Source organism: Diadema antillarum, unplaced genomic scaffold (assembly GCF_040938485.1).
Source record: "Diadema antillarum isolate AM-2024a unplaced genomic scaffold, OU_Dant_1.0 scf00000167, whole genome shotgun sequence".
Classification (NCBI taxonomy): Eukaryota; Metazoa; Echinodermata; class Echinoidea; order Diadematoida; family Diadematidae; genus Diadema; species Diadema antillarum.
The window spans coordinates 3,611,401-3,627,858 of record NW_027271056.1 but is presented as its reverse complement, the minus strand read 5'-3'; positions in this window follow the sequence as shown (position 1 = coordinate 3,627,858).

Here is a 16,458-nt window from a genome sequence, read left to right as displayed (position 1 = left end):
CTGTTGTACATGTTTGATATTCACTTTGATTTTAGATGATTTAAGTTATGTGTACTTTGTGTCCCTTTTGATATGTTCATGTATTTTTCACTCTACAATTTATGTGATTTATACTTGTGGTGCTTTTTGTATATTTGATTTGAAATAAACATTACAAAATCTTATACATTTTGGATGTCTTCAGTTTTGTATACGAGTTCATTGTCAGATAACATGATTTTCTGTTGTCATTTAGGGCCCTGAAATTAGTCCTTAAAATGTGTTGCTTTTGTAACACTTTTAGAAGACATGGCTCAACTTCCAGTGAAGATAGATAAAGACAGGATCATAATTTTTAAAAATCACATGAAACAGCATTTAACTAATGTCTTTCCAATACATGTAACTTGTGGATGGTTTAGATAGCATATCCTCATATCATGTGAAATATTTTCTTTTGAAATGAATATAGTTGAAACGGCTCACACGTAAAAGAATAAAAAGGTGTACTTTTTTCAAAAGTAGCTATAGATGACTTGCAGGAGATGAGAGTGATAGTGACTGTTGGTTTGCAATGCAGATATGCTTGAGATGGAAATGGTGCGTGAGTTCTATTTATAAACTCTGAAATTCACCCCCAAATTGAAATTTTGATCTTTAAAGTAAACCAGGCATTTCAACATTCCATATTTGGAAGTTTGTTTGTTCATGAATAATGACATATTTTTTATAACCTCTTCAGTGTTACCACTGCTCTATCAGGATAACCTGCAATTATCATTAACCTTTTAGAATATCCAGGTACCTATTTATAGATGTGGGTCAAGATTTTTTTCATCTTGTCTATACTCACTGCAGACTGAACTTCTACAGTGTTGCACATTTTAGCATTTCATTGTACAATGTTGCAGGTCAAGTGTATTTTCTAATATACCCCTACAGTTACACTTGTTTAACAAATTCAATTTCAAAATGTTCACAAATATTTAACAGTTTGTTCCACATTCACATATCAAAGGGATGGTAAAGTATTGGTGGAGCTGAGGATTTGGCGTTTAACTTTTTGCGAGATACCAAGAAACCATTTATGAAATGGTGCAGAGCATGCCATTTTAAGAGGAATTCAAAGTTTTCTTGATGAAAATCGGTTTTGGAATGGCTGAGACATCCAAAAACAAAGAAAACAAAGCAAACATAATAAAGTGTGGGTCCCACATTTTAATACAATTGCTCTGTTTTGGGTATCTCAGCCATTTCACAACCAATTTTCATCAAATAAACGTTGAATTCCTCTTGGAATTACATGTTCTTTCATATTTCATAAGAGGTTTCTCATTATCTCAACCAAAATGTTAAAAACCTGAAGTTAGGTCTCAGCCAAAACTATACGAGCCCTTTAATAGCTTTGTACTATCAACACTTTGGTGTTACACTATCATTTCAATGACTGAAATTACCAACCATGAATATCACATGTTTACATTATATACTTTCCAAAGACAACTAAGCGGTAGAAGCACCTCGGCACAATCATATTCTTGGTATCTGTCAATCAATATCACAAGAATAAATCCATCCATCAAGTGATAATGTATGTAGCAAAGAAATCTTCATTGAACCCTCAGTTGTGCCACATTCTTTGCTCTTTACTGGGTCGTCCTAGGGTTAGACATAGAAAGGGTATGAATCCATAGACTAGTCATTGTTTCGTCACGAGCAGACCAGAGGACTAGCGCCTCCATTGGTCATAAGTTTCATTGTTACGTAATTTGTAGGCAACCTGTTCTGCATCCAACAGCTGGCAACGCGCTCCCATTGGTCACAAGTTGGATTGTGACGTATCTCCACCGTCTAATCTCGCGCGCTGCTGTGTTTGCGTTGCTACGTATCTTCGCAACCCCCGGCACATTACAGAGGATGTATACCATTTCGTAAAGACGTGTTAGCATATCCTGAAAGCTCTGTAATTTCATCGAGCTTTTCAATTGATTGAAGAAAAGTTTATCAACGTTCGAGGTAGGAGTTTCCATGTTTGAGAAACAATTCCATATTTGAGTGACAATAGTCTAACATTCCATTTTCCAATCACAATTCAATATGATTTACATCCGTATATGAATAGCGTTAGGTGCACGCTCAAAAAGAGGTGTTCTTTAGGTCACCTGGATTGGTGTTTATATAAAGTCAGCTTGATATAGATATACTTGGCCCGAATTCACGAAGATGGTACAAATAAAACCACGGTTTAAACCATGGACAAAAACCATGGAGCGCCAAGTGTCGCATGGAATATTTCGTTACGAAATCGGTCATTTCGTCGATGAAATGATTATTTTGTAACGAAAGGACAACATTTTGTAACTAAATGAACCTTTGGTCCACGAAATCATAATTTCGTTAGCGAAACGGTCATTTTGTCGACGAAATGACCAATTTCGTAACGAAATATTTCGTGCGACACTTGGCGCTCCATGGTTTTTGTCCATGGTTTAAACCATGGTTTCATTTGTACCACCTTCGTGAATTCGGGCCAAAATGTTCACATGATTTTCGTTACCTTCTTGCTCAGAATGAGTATCAGACTCAGCGATAAGACCACATTGCCTCCCTTGGGAGGCGGGCCGATGGCCCGGGCACACAGTCACCAGATGCCCGCCTTGAAGGAGCCGGCGGTACCACGGTCTGTAGACACATTCAAGACCAAGAAAATCCGAAAGGAGGTGAGAAATACAAAAATACATCAAAGACAGGAAATCAAGAACACAGTAGACGACGACAGATGATAATGTCCTCAAAGAGATAATACAGTTATGGATGAAATGGGGCTTCAGGTTTCCATTTTTATGAGATAATGAGAAACTTCTTATGAAACATGAAAGAGCAGACAATTCTAAGAGGATTTCAAAGTTTATTTGACGAAACCAGGTTTTGAAATGACTGAGATATCCAGAAACACAGAAGTCCTAATAAAAGGTGGGCCCACCTTTTATCAGGACCACTTTACTTTACTTTGTTTTTTGATATCTCGGCCATTTCAAAACCGAATTTCATCAAATAAACTTTTAATTCCTCCTAAAATTGTATGCTCTTTAATATTCATAAATGGTCCTAATCATCTCACAAAAATTCTGAATCCCTTATCCGAAACAAAACTATACTATCCCTTTAAGACGCAATCATAATGAATGAATAATGAATCAATTGAAGTAAGTAATGTAATAATCGATGAATAAAACTGACTCAAAAGAAATAAGAAATGAACAGAGGATGAAGCTTTGGGTATTTACTGACAAGACGAAATGTGAAACAAGAGACACGGAGCAGGAGGAGTCAAGTGAGGAGGATGGCGAAACTTGAAGATTTCTCCTATTTTGTAAGTTTCCTTATGGGTGTCTCAGAAAAGTAAAACTTGAATCACAACCCATCTAAATCCTTGATTGGCGTATTAGCGATACCATCCCAATAATTGAAATAAAGGTGACGACAGATGTTCGCAAAATCATTATTCTACTCAGGGATGTCAAATCTCATTTACAAATGTGCAGATCATCTTGTAGCTGACTCCAAAAACTGGAGACTAACTTTTCAAAAGAAAGCACATAAAAATTGTGCTGTCAAAGTGACTATTCTCAATTCACAATGATAACAACTGCAAAAAAAAAAAAGAAGCTACAAACAAATAATGAAACCTCAAGCCCCGCAATTTCAAAGAATAATAATAATGACAAGAAAAAACATTAGCTTACAATAAGTAGAGATAGTACGTGAAAGAAGAAAGCAAAATAAAATGAAATTTGCAAATGTTCAGAAATTACGAGAAATGTTAGGATTCACATTGCCACAAATAAGTAGATCTCAAAGGGGAATACTTGTGGTCAAAAGACCATCATTTTCGGATAGTTTTAGAAAATTGATTTCAAAGATATGAGAGAGAGCACATTGGAATTATAAAATTAATGTTTTAGCAAAGTATGGTGAGGTTTTTTTTTAACGTAACTGTACATCTCCGACTCCGTCCTTGTCTTCTGCTGTTCACATCCGTTCAATTTAAGTTTCCCTATCATACGTCATAATAACGGTCATTGGTGGTATTAGGAACCAAGCAATCCACCGATACCAATGACATTCGTTGTTGACTTGTTAGGACGTTCAGATACTGCTGAAATTCCTTCGCGAAACCTGCGATCTTGGCCTAACCACCACCCCGGCCGACACGGTCTGCAAGCTGCAGCACAGGATGGCTGCCGCAGACTTCAAGATCAAGCGGATGAAACAACAACTTCTGGTAAGATTATTGTTAGGTCTACAATTTACAGGTTCATTGTATTTCATTCAAGATGATGATATTGGAAAGGATCACTTTGGGAATGAGACCTGCGTTTGGAAATATTTGTAGTGTATGTACCAATCAACGTGATGACAAGACACATGAACCTGATTTGGTTATGAAAGTGAATTGAATACGATAAATATTTTCGCTTTTTAATCAAAATGATGTTTCATTTTTGTCCGTCTGTCTGGCAGTGTTTCTAATGGATAGCGGTCGTTTACGCTCTTGAACGCTGCCGGATGCCAATAGACCCTACACTATGTGAACATGATGACGGCGCTTTCAAAATAAGTTTCAAAGACTTAAGCCAAACCACCCGCGGACCCAGTTGCAATTGAGGCATGTCGATAAGTCTGTTGCATCCTCGTATTATAGGGACTGTGTAACTGGCAACAAATAGATACCAAAAGTTCACGAACTTAAGCTTGGTGAAGTCTTGCTTTGTGTGTTCATATATCACTTTCACTGCACCTCCCACCACTTTCTTTGAAGGACCACAACGTTCTCTTGTTTGCCGCACAAGAGGCACTCGACCTGGGTCCGGAAGTGAATCCTGTACAGGTTAGCCACGCCCTCCACAGTCACATGAAGACTTCACGATTTCTCCGCCCGAAGACTTCCACCAAGGTATCTCGCTGAAATGAAAGTGAGACAACATCAAATCCATCACCACAGTGGCCATTAACGTTCATTTCTCATACTTCTACTAACTTAGTTACCGCTATATGACACCATCATTGTTCAGAACACCGAGGACCAACTTTTACCTTCGTTAATTTCCGGTAAACAGTATCTGAACATGATTTGTCACTCTATTGCATCAGCCATGAAATTATGAATTCTACCTTACTCTTCCCACCATTGATATCTTAAATTGAATGCGTTGCCAGGGTGACGACACACTTCTCCAGGTTTGCAAGGAGATAGCCGGCGTCTCGGGCCACCACACTCCGGAGGGCATCGCTAACTTCCTCCGCTCCAGCTGGAGCAAGAAGCAGCTCACCATCTCACGTCTCCAGGCAACCATTCAGGTACTGAATGCAAGAAGGTCGGACAGTTGAGATGGAGGGGGTGAATACAGATGGGATTAAAAGACAAGTTCAACAAAATGCAGTATGTGTGTTGATTGAGTGAATATTAAGAGAACACATCAGTGAAAGTTTGAGGAAAATCAGACAATCCGTTCAAAAGTTGTGAATTTTTGAAATGTCAGTGCCGAACTATCAGAACTATCAGAGAAAAAAAAAGATCACAAGTGAATATAGAGCGAAATGCAACATTCCTAGGGAGTTATAGGTATAAACTTTCGATGTACATGTGAACAGAATTAATGCCAGATAGGTTTGTCTGGAGAAGCCAAATATATATCAACCACACATGTATATCTATCTATGTAAACAAAACATATATATAGTGGAAAAGTTTACAACTTGTTCAAAGTTGTGACAATGTCTTCATTTCTTTGTACTTCATACCATCATTTACAGAAGCTTAGAGAAGATCTATCTCAAGCAGAAAAGGACTCTAGATCTCAGCAAGAGTCGCTGTTGGTAAGAGCGTCGTTAGTGTCTTTTTGCGCTAAAATTCATTTGAATACCAGTCATCAATCATAACTGCAAATTTTCGTACCCTCTGGCATGACCTCTCTTCCCATGGTTGATAAACTTTGAAAACACACTACGTTATTCCTTCTTACTCTAATCACCAACACTTGTAGAGAGTTATTTGATAAGAGAAAGTGACGTGTAAGAGCAATCTTGTGTCACTTTTGATGCCGTTAACAAATAAATTAGTTTCGAGAACAGTTGGTTTGAGCACATGCGCATGATGAACAATACTTTTACGTCATAACATACATCATAGCAGAGCTCACAGCCACAAACTCCAATTTACCGTTGACGAGTTAGTCTTTGTTATCACTCTGATATGCCTTACCTGCAGCACCCTGATGAGGCCACGATGGTTGGTACAGCCGATGGACAGAGCTCGCCTGTGATCAGCGACCTCGAGGATACCTGCAGAGCTCTGAAAGCCGACATCGACAACCTCAATGATATCGTGGAGACCAAAAATGATCTCATAAAGGTGCCCTCAGTTTGGCAAAACGAAACTAAAGGACAACTAATGGTTTTGCGTTACCACAAATTCTTAAAGCTTCCACTACCATACCTTTAAACAGACTTACTTTATCAAATAAGCGACTTCAATTGTAATGAGCAGACGTGATAACATTCCATATCCACCATATCCTATGTAATACGTGGCTAAGCTTTGCTTTGATATACTGAAAATAACATTTCTTTCTTTCTTTCTTTCTTTCTTCATTTTGTCGCCTCGAGATTTAGAAACTTGGAACATACTAATACAAAGAAATAAGTCTTTCATTAAGTTTCATGATCTATGCCGATGACGCCAACGCACTCGACAATCGTATGCTCAACTGTCTCTTAAAAATTTCATGATTAATCGTGTTTGTTATTGTCATTTTTACAAAGGATCTTGAGTTTTGTGAGAAAGATCAGAGCAAACGCATCCACGAGCTGCAGAGCGAGACCGCCGATCTCAATACCAAGGTCCTGGATCTGACTCTTGACCTCGAGGTGACCTTTTTATCGTCTTTCTAGCATTATCTATTTCTTCAAACTGCTTTGTGAAAAAAAAACTAGAATACAAAGAACAGTTTTTCAGAGTAACGTTTGATAGAAGATCAGGGAATTTTTTAACCTTATTTTCCATCAGATTAATTATAGGATAAGTACCTGTGAATATTTTAGCAGTGGATTTTTCTTTTCTTTTTGCAGTTGATTTCCTGTCTTAATATTCATGTACGAGAGAATGTAGTCTGAACTTTGTATGATTCGAAAGGTGTAATTAAGTATCCCAAAAAAAATTTCTCCAAAACAAAACAAAGTAAAACAAATAAAAGACCTTATTTAGCCGGTTGGAATCATAGTGACTTGTTCATATTCAGTTTATCTGATTTGCAAAGAACAACACTTTGTACAGAAAAAAACAAAGTGCACAAACTTTCAAACAGTGTTTGTTCGTCCTACTTTTAGCGACATTTCTTAGCAGACTTAACAAACTGTCAATGAGAGAAAGGTCTGTGTTGATATTTAGTTGTCAACTTGTTTAGTCACAATTTCCTGGTTTTCCTTGGTCTTTGGTTATGTGTCGTTAGGAAGCTCGCAGTCAGCAGCAGGAGGATGCCAACAACCGCATCTCGGAGCTTCAGGTCAAAGGTGTTGACCTCGAGAAGACCAATGTCAAGTTGTCGAACGAGATTGAAGTGAGTGAAGACTTTATAGCAAAAAACAAACAAACAAACAAAAGTCATTCTGCTCGAGGCCATTGTGATTCAGGTTTGCACGTGTAAGCGGACATCTCTGATACCCTTTCTTGTTCTGGAGAGGTCCACAATGAAATATCGTACAAGATGAGTCTCTATAACATGGTGTGATGAGACAAGATGTATAAAAGCACGTAAACGCGGCGGACGAATTGAGATGTGTTGCCGACAGTTCTTTTTGTATAAATGATGTAAGTGTACCCCACCAACATTTCTTTTTGTCTGAAGAGAAAAATAGAAATAGCGGAGGTTGACTTTGTCAGTGGTAATATGACCTTGAGCTCTATAACTGTCTACGTTCTTATCCCCAGGGTCTCCTGCAGCGTTACAAGCAGGCTGGTCAGATAGTCGATGACCTCAACAACCAACTGGAGGAGAGCAGACTGGAGAATGACGAGCTTGTCCGCGAAATCGAGGTGAGCTGGGACTTGGAAGTTCAGCAAAACATTCAGACTGAACAACAGTGATCGCGTAACACTGATTCTTAGAGGATGATGCACTCAAGAGGAGTTTACCCTCTTGTAACCATGGTAACAGAGTAGTTTCAAAGATATGCAGTGACACGAAATCCAAAGATCGATAAATACTTGAGCGACATCTACTGTAGGTCTACTGTAGGGGAGAGAGAGAGGAAGAAGGTGGAAACTATCTCAAAATTGCCCTCTTGGTTCTTCGTCAAGCCTCCTGCGTGGTATTCGTGGTTTGTTTTGTAATCTACAGTATGGAAGATTGACACGTTTTGAATTGGTTGATGTTCAAGAACACGTAATTATCATACGATGCGTCCTGAGCAGAATCACGGCATGTGTGTGATTTTCAACAAGATAAGAGACTGTACCTTGAACTATATCAAAAAAAGATAAGTCCTACCCATGTGATAATTATTCTCCTCAACTGACCAAAAAGGTCTTTTTCAGCATCCAGAAGACGAAATTTGGAATGATCTCAGTGATATTCATCAATATTCACCAAAAACATTCACTCGTCTATTTGTTTTTCTTTCATTACCTTGATTTCAAATGCAGTTCTCTCGAGAGTACAGTGTATTCTCCCTAAGTATAGATATTATCCCAAATGATCTTTGTTTTTGTTTTTGTGTTGTTGTTTTTTTTCCAGGCAGGGTTAATTGTGGTAAACACATGACATATCATATCATACACTTCTCTCCTATATACAGCGTCTGCGGACCAGCGACAACAAGGCGGAAGAGAGTGTCGTGAAACTTGAGGACGAAGTTGCAGACTCGCTGCAATCGAGCAACAACCTCGAGTCCGAACTGAAAGTAAAGTTACGGGTCACATGACCCAACTAGATATCAGTCGCGATGTTCTGCTACACAGTTTGATTCAAATCAGGATAGTCATTTCACTTTAGGAGCCATATATTAGCCAGAATAAAGTATGTAGTCACAGTTCTAATTCGGTCGACCAAACATAAACCGATCAGTGTTTTTGTCTAAATCATACGTTCCAAAAACTAACAATGTACTTGAGAATGATTTCAATAGATTTTGTGCCATGTAAATGCTATTTGCACATACTGCACTTATAACTTAGAATTTATGTGTTATTAGTACTTTACATTGTCGTGGATGTATGTTGTAAACACAGCACTGTATGATTTGTGTGGAAACTGAATAAATCAAATGAAATGAAATGAAATGAAATGAAATGAAATGAAATGAAATGAAATGAAATTACTCCTGCTCAAGTGATCCGTATATTGAAGTTGAGAAGTCAGGTCCTTAGATAGTGTATTTTTGGCAACTTCGACTAGACCTTATAGGCGTTATCCCGTTCTTCATGAAAATGTATAAGACAACAATGTTATCCTCGTAAATTGCAAAGTTTTCGTTACTTACTTTATGTCTCCCTATATGATAAATTATGAGGCCTAGCTGTAATTCACTAATGAATGATATGTTGGGGAGGGATTATGATAAACAGCACTAAAGATCGTCATTAAACTTCTTCTTGTGCGAACCACAGTGCTAGCTAGGAACCTGGCTGACCTTGTTTTCGATATCCTTTTTGTTTTACCCAGATCCTCAAAGAGACAAATCCAAGGACTGCAGAACAGGTGTCGAACTTGGAGAAGAAGTTGACAGACCTCCAGCAAGCCAACTCATACAGAGAGTCCCAACTAAAGGTTAGACCCTTCACACTTTGGAGTAAAACCCATTCGTCATTAATGTCTGTTTAGATCACACAGTGGGAGAGATTAGTAATGTATTCCTTCATTCCTTGTGAATAATCATTAAAATGTTTCTTGAACGGTAATCTAGCAAAACGAACACTGATGTTTATAAATATGTCGGCAATCTATCATAACCAACGCAGATGTTTATTTTTGCGATGTAAAGGATTTTTCCGTTTGTATTTTACTCTTCATTTCTTCATTTTGCGTGTTTACAGACGATGAGCCAAGATAAGATCATGGCAGATCAGCGGATCCTGGAACTGGACGATGTTGTTGCCGATTTGCAGAAGCAGAATGCGAGTCTTGAGTCGCAATTTCAGGTGATGCATGTGTATAAAACTCTTTACTTGCTCTTTTATTGTAGATTTTCATCTCATCAGGCTTTTTTTTTTCTACCATAGGAAATGGAAACGAAGTTGGGTGCTGCCACCCGTCAAACTGAGAGTCTTGAAATAGACACTGTTACTTTGAAGAAAGATAAGGATGTCGTCGTCGAACAACATCAAATGAGCCGCAAGGAAGTGCAGGTACTGACTGACGCAGTCGAAAAAGGACACTGTTTTAACACTCGTTTGTGAATGCTGAATGACAGAACGTGTTGAGGAGATATGATTAGACAAGCTGCGGCAAGCAAAGACAGACAAACAGATAAATTAGCAGAAAGATACATGAATATTACACATTTGAATGGATACTAACTATCTAATGATATATTGTGATCGATGTTTTAACACACACACACACACACACACACACACACACACACACCCATGCCCTTTCTTAAAGTGTAGCTCAAAAAGTCACAATAGGATTGGAAATCCATGATTAATCGACAGGAGCTCGAGCACAAGGCCGCAGCGAAGGCTTTGGAAAACGAGGAACTGCAGAACGCAGTCAACAACTTGAGTCGGGAGGGGGCGCTACTCTCAAAGAAACTCGACAGCAGTCAATCAGAAGTTCGTGTAAGTCCGTACTTGCTTTTTCTCATTGGGAATGTCACTTCTGTTAATTCTGCAAATACTCATGTGCAATCTCATCTTAATTATATCTTAATTTGATACGCTTCAGCAAGCAATCCAATGTCTTAACTACACATGATTAAGAGTACGTCGAATATAACTTTCTCCCTCATATTATGACGATAAGACTGCAGAAACACGTAAAAGGTGCAACTGATCAATAAAATTGTCCTTTCTGGGAGCATGGATATGCCAAATATCAAATCATTTCAACTCCATAAATTAATGTGAAAATGTTGAGGTTAATGGGAGGGGATTTCATCACCCTAGAAATTGATTTTGCAATGCAATATTTCAATGGAATCGATTATATCTATGGTTCTTGTAATAGCTAAGCAGTGATTTTATCGTCATCTTCTTCCTTACAGGACAGCGATGCCAAATTGAGTGCCAATTCGCAACTCTTCGAAAAGCAGAAGGCCCAAGTTGCTGAGATGGAGATAGAGCGAGAGGGACTCCAGAAACAACTCCGAGACGAGAAGCGGGGTCGTCTGGTATGCTACTTCCAAAATATACTGACCAAACTCAACTTCAGTTCTTCACTAACGATATTGTAATTATCATGTGACCGAGCACAATGTTGATTTCAGCTTTTTCCTCTGCATTGATTATGTAATATCCACCAACATGTAAAAAGTAACATAAGTATAGAACAAAGAACGTATGTCGTCCGAATCCTTTATTTTTTGACCCCGAATTTGGTAAAAAAATGTAGCACAAAATGATTCGCTGTAGAGTATCATATTTTATAACTTCATATTAATACATAGAAATGCATTCACAGGCAACGTGGCGCAGTAAAAGTAACTTCTTGTAAATTGATTCTTTGTTTGTTCTCGGAGTAAGGAACCTCTCTTCTTGGTGATTATTTTCCTTTGATTCTCACGCAAGCTTCTGCAAGAAAAGCTCGCTGGCTCCATGGCGCAGGCCGAAAGGTACAAGACTAAACTTGCAGAGCTGGAGGCGGAAAACGAAGAGTGGAAGAATGAAGTGGAATGTAGAATTACAACTTGTGAGGTAAATACCTATCTTAAAAGAAGGCCACAGCGTGTTTCTTTGCATAAACCAGGATATGTCAACTTGTATCGTACTTGTAGACGCCAATTTTTGAAATGGCCCCAAAAGGAGACGCGTGTCCTTTGTATGTTTAAATCAAGAGTGACAGAATCCGATCCGAAATTATTCTTTTCATCGCACAAAGAGATACCATGCCTTGTGATACTAAACCCTTTCTTGCAAGTTCGTTGCGTATCCGTTGTGTCAACCTTCATGTTTCTTGGTGAGGTATCTTCTGAATATTTTGCCCTTGCTTCCACCGTTGCCTTTGTTACAGCATGGAGCTAGGGTGCTGAGCACAATGACTACACTCTTGCAATAGGAGCATACTAAGAGCATTACACTAACCTTCTCTCCTCTGCCATCATAATCTAGGCATTGAACATGATATTCTCTGGAAGGTGAAAGACACATGTCAATTATGTTTTGTCTCATTGTTTTTCATCAACAACATATCCCCACCCCCGTTTCTCCTTCTCCTCCATATCTTTTACCCATCCTCTCCATTAACTACTTACTACTTTACCCTCTGAAACCCAGGTTATGGAAGAGAATGTGAATAAGTTCCAGGAGCTCACCGACGCTCTCGAGGCCCAGGCAGATGAGGCCGAGACAAGGGAGATGGAAGTGGCGGAAGAACTCGAGGTACCCATAACGAAGTAAAACTATTATACGAAGCTTGCGTGCACACAACACAGACAAATAACAAAATAAATGGCACCACCCAACGCCATTTTGATTCCGTCTCTGAAGGCAATTTCAAAGCACATATTTGGCAATCCGCTCGTGTTGGTCGAAGTTGTAAAAGCGGCGGATAGAGGGCATAACAAATTGGCTGACTTTACGCGCGCTGCGTGATAGGCACAAGGTTGTCTGTGCTTTTAGCCGAAGAGCCTCATGAAATGTTATTTCAGTTGGTATGCATTTAGTCTCATAAAATAAATGTCTTCAAGGTTTTGTCATGAATTCCAGTATTCTGTAGTACCTTCTGGATGTGTTTTTATCATGACTTTTATCATCTTCGTTGATGAATAGCAGTGAGCCATTATGCGCAAATTACATTTTACAATGATACACTTTGAAAAGAAATTCGGCTGCAATTTCTGGATAATATCCACATGACATGTGGCAATACACTCCAAGTGTGAGGTGCGTTTATACGTAGCCAAAGTCATTCAAAAGCGACGAGAGATACAGGCAAATGACTAATTTCCACATTGTCCCATAACATGAAATAATGACAGTCAATTTTTTTTTTCTTTTTTGAAGTTTAGACTTAACTCAGATGTTAACCTTGAAGTTTTTGATCGTGCTTACCCAGGTAAAGATAAGAATCAAATCAAGTTGGTATTCACCTGCATATACATGATTAGAGTCATACTAACAATGAAAAGGCATTGTAATGGTAGTTGAGAAACTTGCCGTATTGTAAGCACCATATGGTCGAATCTTCCGTTGCAGCACATGAAAGCCTCACTGACGGAGGCCGCGGTCCAGTTCGGGCTGGTGTCGGTAGAGGGCGACGGGGTGACCCCCGGAGGCTTGTGCCTGGCGTTTGCAGAAATGAAACAGCGTTGCACCCTACTCCAGAGTGAGATGGACAACTTAAAGAGGGCTAAGACTCTCTTTGAGGACATGGTTAGTTCTCAATAATTTCTTCCCCCGTCATGATTTTGATTTTCTATAGGGCTTTTTACACTTGTGTTTCTTAACCCCGGACTTTCTCTGACCCAGGACTATCGTTAGTCCCGTACCAATTTTTTCAGCTTTTTACACTCGCCAATTAGTCCCGTACTATCTCTTGTCCGGGGCTAAGGAGAAAACTGACCTTTTTACACTCGTATTTCTTAGCCCCGGACTTTCTAAACCACATGAATATTCATAATTACGCTGTGTACTGTACACGTACACGCACGCACCGGCAGCACTTGATTACCTCGTTTCTGATTGGTCAGTGAGGGTCGGACTTCGTCTCCGTCGCTTAGCCCAGGATTATTTTTTCGTTCTGTTTACACTCACTTGCTTGGCACCGCAATTGCGGTGCTAGCACCGCAATTGCGGTGCTAACCCCTGCTATTTTGCAGGGCCAGATAGTACCGTACTATCGGTGGGGCTAGCCCACTTTGGCAAAAACGAGTGTAAACAGAAAGTGGGCTAAGGATAGTCCCGTACCAACGGTGGGGCTAAGGCCCCCCCCCCCCCCCCCCCCTTAGCCCCACCGTTGGTCCGGGGCTAAGCAAAATTTTACAAGTGTAAAAAGCCCTTATGATCATGACAATGCTTTTTTTTTTCGTAATGCGGAATCTGAATATGAATAATTGATATGACTTCTATTCTGTCAGTTCAACTGAGAAGTGCCAGTAGGTTTCAAAGGTTTTTTTTTTACTGAGTTAGTAAATGTGTATTTCTGTTGTATATGAAGCATAATTGACCTAACGGTAATGTAAAATTATGTAAAGGTAATACCTATCAGCGCGAAATACCATGCTTTCTACACTACAGGATATGCTTGTTTATTCACTCCACAAGCTGAGGGTGGTCATTGGTTTGAAGTGACGCAGTACTAGCAGGAAGATGTATAGGGAACCCTCTATATTTGGGAAATCGACAGTGATGTCGCTGAGTTATCGTCTGGACGGCCATGAGTAAAATTGAATACTTGACGCCATTACTGGTGAAATCTGTCAATCATCTTCACACTTCTACTGAAACTACTTCATCACGTGATCACTGGATCTATACGTCATCGTCACATTGGCCTGTCCCTTGCCGTGTCTGGCTGCAATCCATGTCATGCGACAAGAGTCAAGCCTACTATCCTCTCTTTCTTCCCTTTCTCTTTATATCAAGATGAAATTTTGTGCTCCTGGCATCGACGGCACAGATGATATCAAAAGCTACGACGGGTAAGGAAGATAATGACTCTTTGACTGGTTACTGCTGATGATGAAAAAAAATGTTCTAGTTTGATTTAATGTCACTGAATTTGCATGTTGTGGTTTGAATCTAGGAGTCACTTGTAATTAAAATGTATTAGTAAATAGTTTAATTTATTTTGTGTGTGTATTTTCCTAATGTACTTAGTAATGGTGCCATTTAAGTTCTTCTGATAGGATACAAGGGAAGAATCACGTTTACACAATAAGTAGTATGATTTAAAATATCTGATCATATATTCCGTGGAAGAGCATTATTTCTTCAAACTGGAAAGATGTTTAAAGTAGAGAAATCAGAGTATTTGATGTTTTTATCATCTATCCGTGCAGGGATCCTGAATCGCAGGGAACGAACTTTGTGAAGGACCTGATCAGCTCTCTGAGGTTCACAAACTATCGACAGGAAGTGATGATAAAAACACTGCGCTACCACCTGACTGTGTAAGTAGAACTCAGTTGCTTCATCCTGATCGCTGACCCCTGCCACTTCTCATCACACTGTGCATCGCTTTGCTATCCTCTGTTTGACGAAATTTAATTTGATTTAATGTAGATGACGTCACTGCCAGTAAGCTTATCCATCTACTGAGTGGTAGAAGAGGTTGAGTACCCACACCAGATAGAAAACATGAATAAAACCAGGCAATGTCTGCATCACGAAGATGAGGAGAATATAAAACTTCAACCATGAAAAGTAACGAACATCTACTTTTTGAACGGGAAGAAAAGAGCTATTCACTTTCTGATTAGCAAGTGTCTTTGTTTAGTTGACGTCTATATACATTATCCTCGTTGATATTTTGAATTGTAGAGAAGGATGTCCTCATCTTATGAAGACATCAATTCTATTCCTGTTCCTGCAGTTTCCACAAAGACATACTGGCACAGCGAGGTTCCCTCTACACTGACATGAGCTACGTCGACAGGGCCGTGGTGGAAAAACTTAGCTCTCTTGGAGACATCGCTACCATCCACTCTGATGAACTCTTACCCTGGATCGGAAAGTCAGCCAACGATGAGGGCGGTCTCCTCCTTGGGCAGGGTTCGTTTGGGAAGGTCTTCCTAAAGCGCTATCAAGGAGCTGCAGTGGCGGTCAAGGTACCGTACTACAAACCCGTCGACAGGAAGGACGATGACGAGGATGACGAGAAAATACGAGCGCGGACAAAAATGAACCACGCCCGCACAACCATGGAGGCCCAAGTTCATCTCTTCTTTGACGATCACCCGTCTTTCCCAAAGCTACACGGCATCGTTGATATCTGTGGCTCTCCGTCACTCGTAATCGAGTTCCTGGGCGATAAGTCCACTGCGGAGGTTCATTCCCTCAGTCATGCCGTCAGACTTAAAATGCCTTCGCTCTCACCTGATGCTTGGTTTGACATCGTCTCAGACATCACCAATGGGGTTAAAGCCCTGCATGAGAAGGGACTACTTCACAATGATCTGAAATCCAACAACATTCTCCTGCAGTGGGACCAAGATGAGGATCGCTGGCGGGGAGTCATCATCGACTTGGGCCGAGTCTCCACCACCATTCTGCCACTCAGGCACCGCAGCGTGCCCAAAGAAGAGCAGGAGGCGTACCGG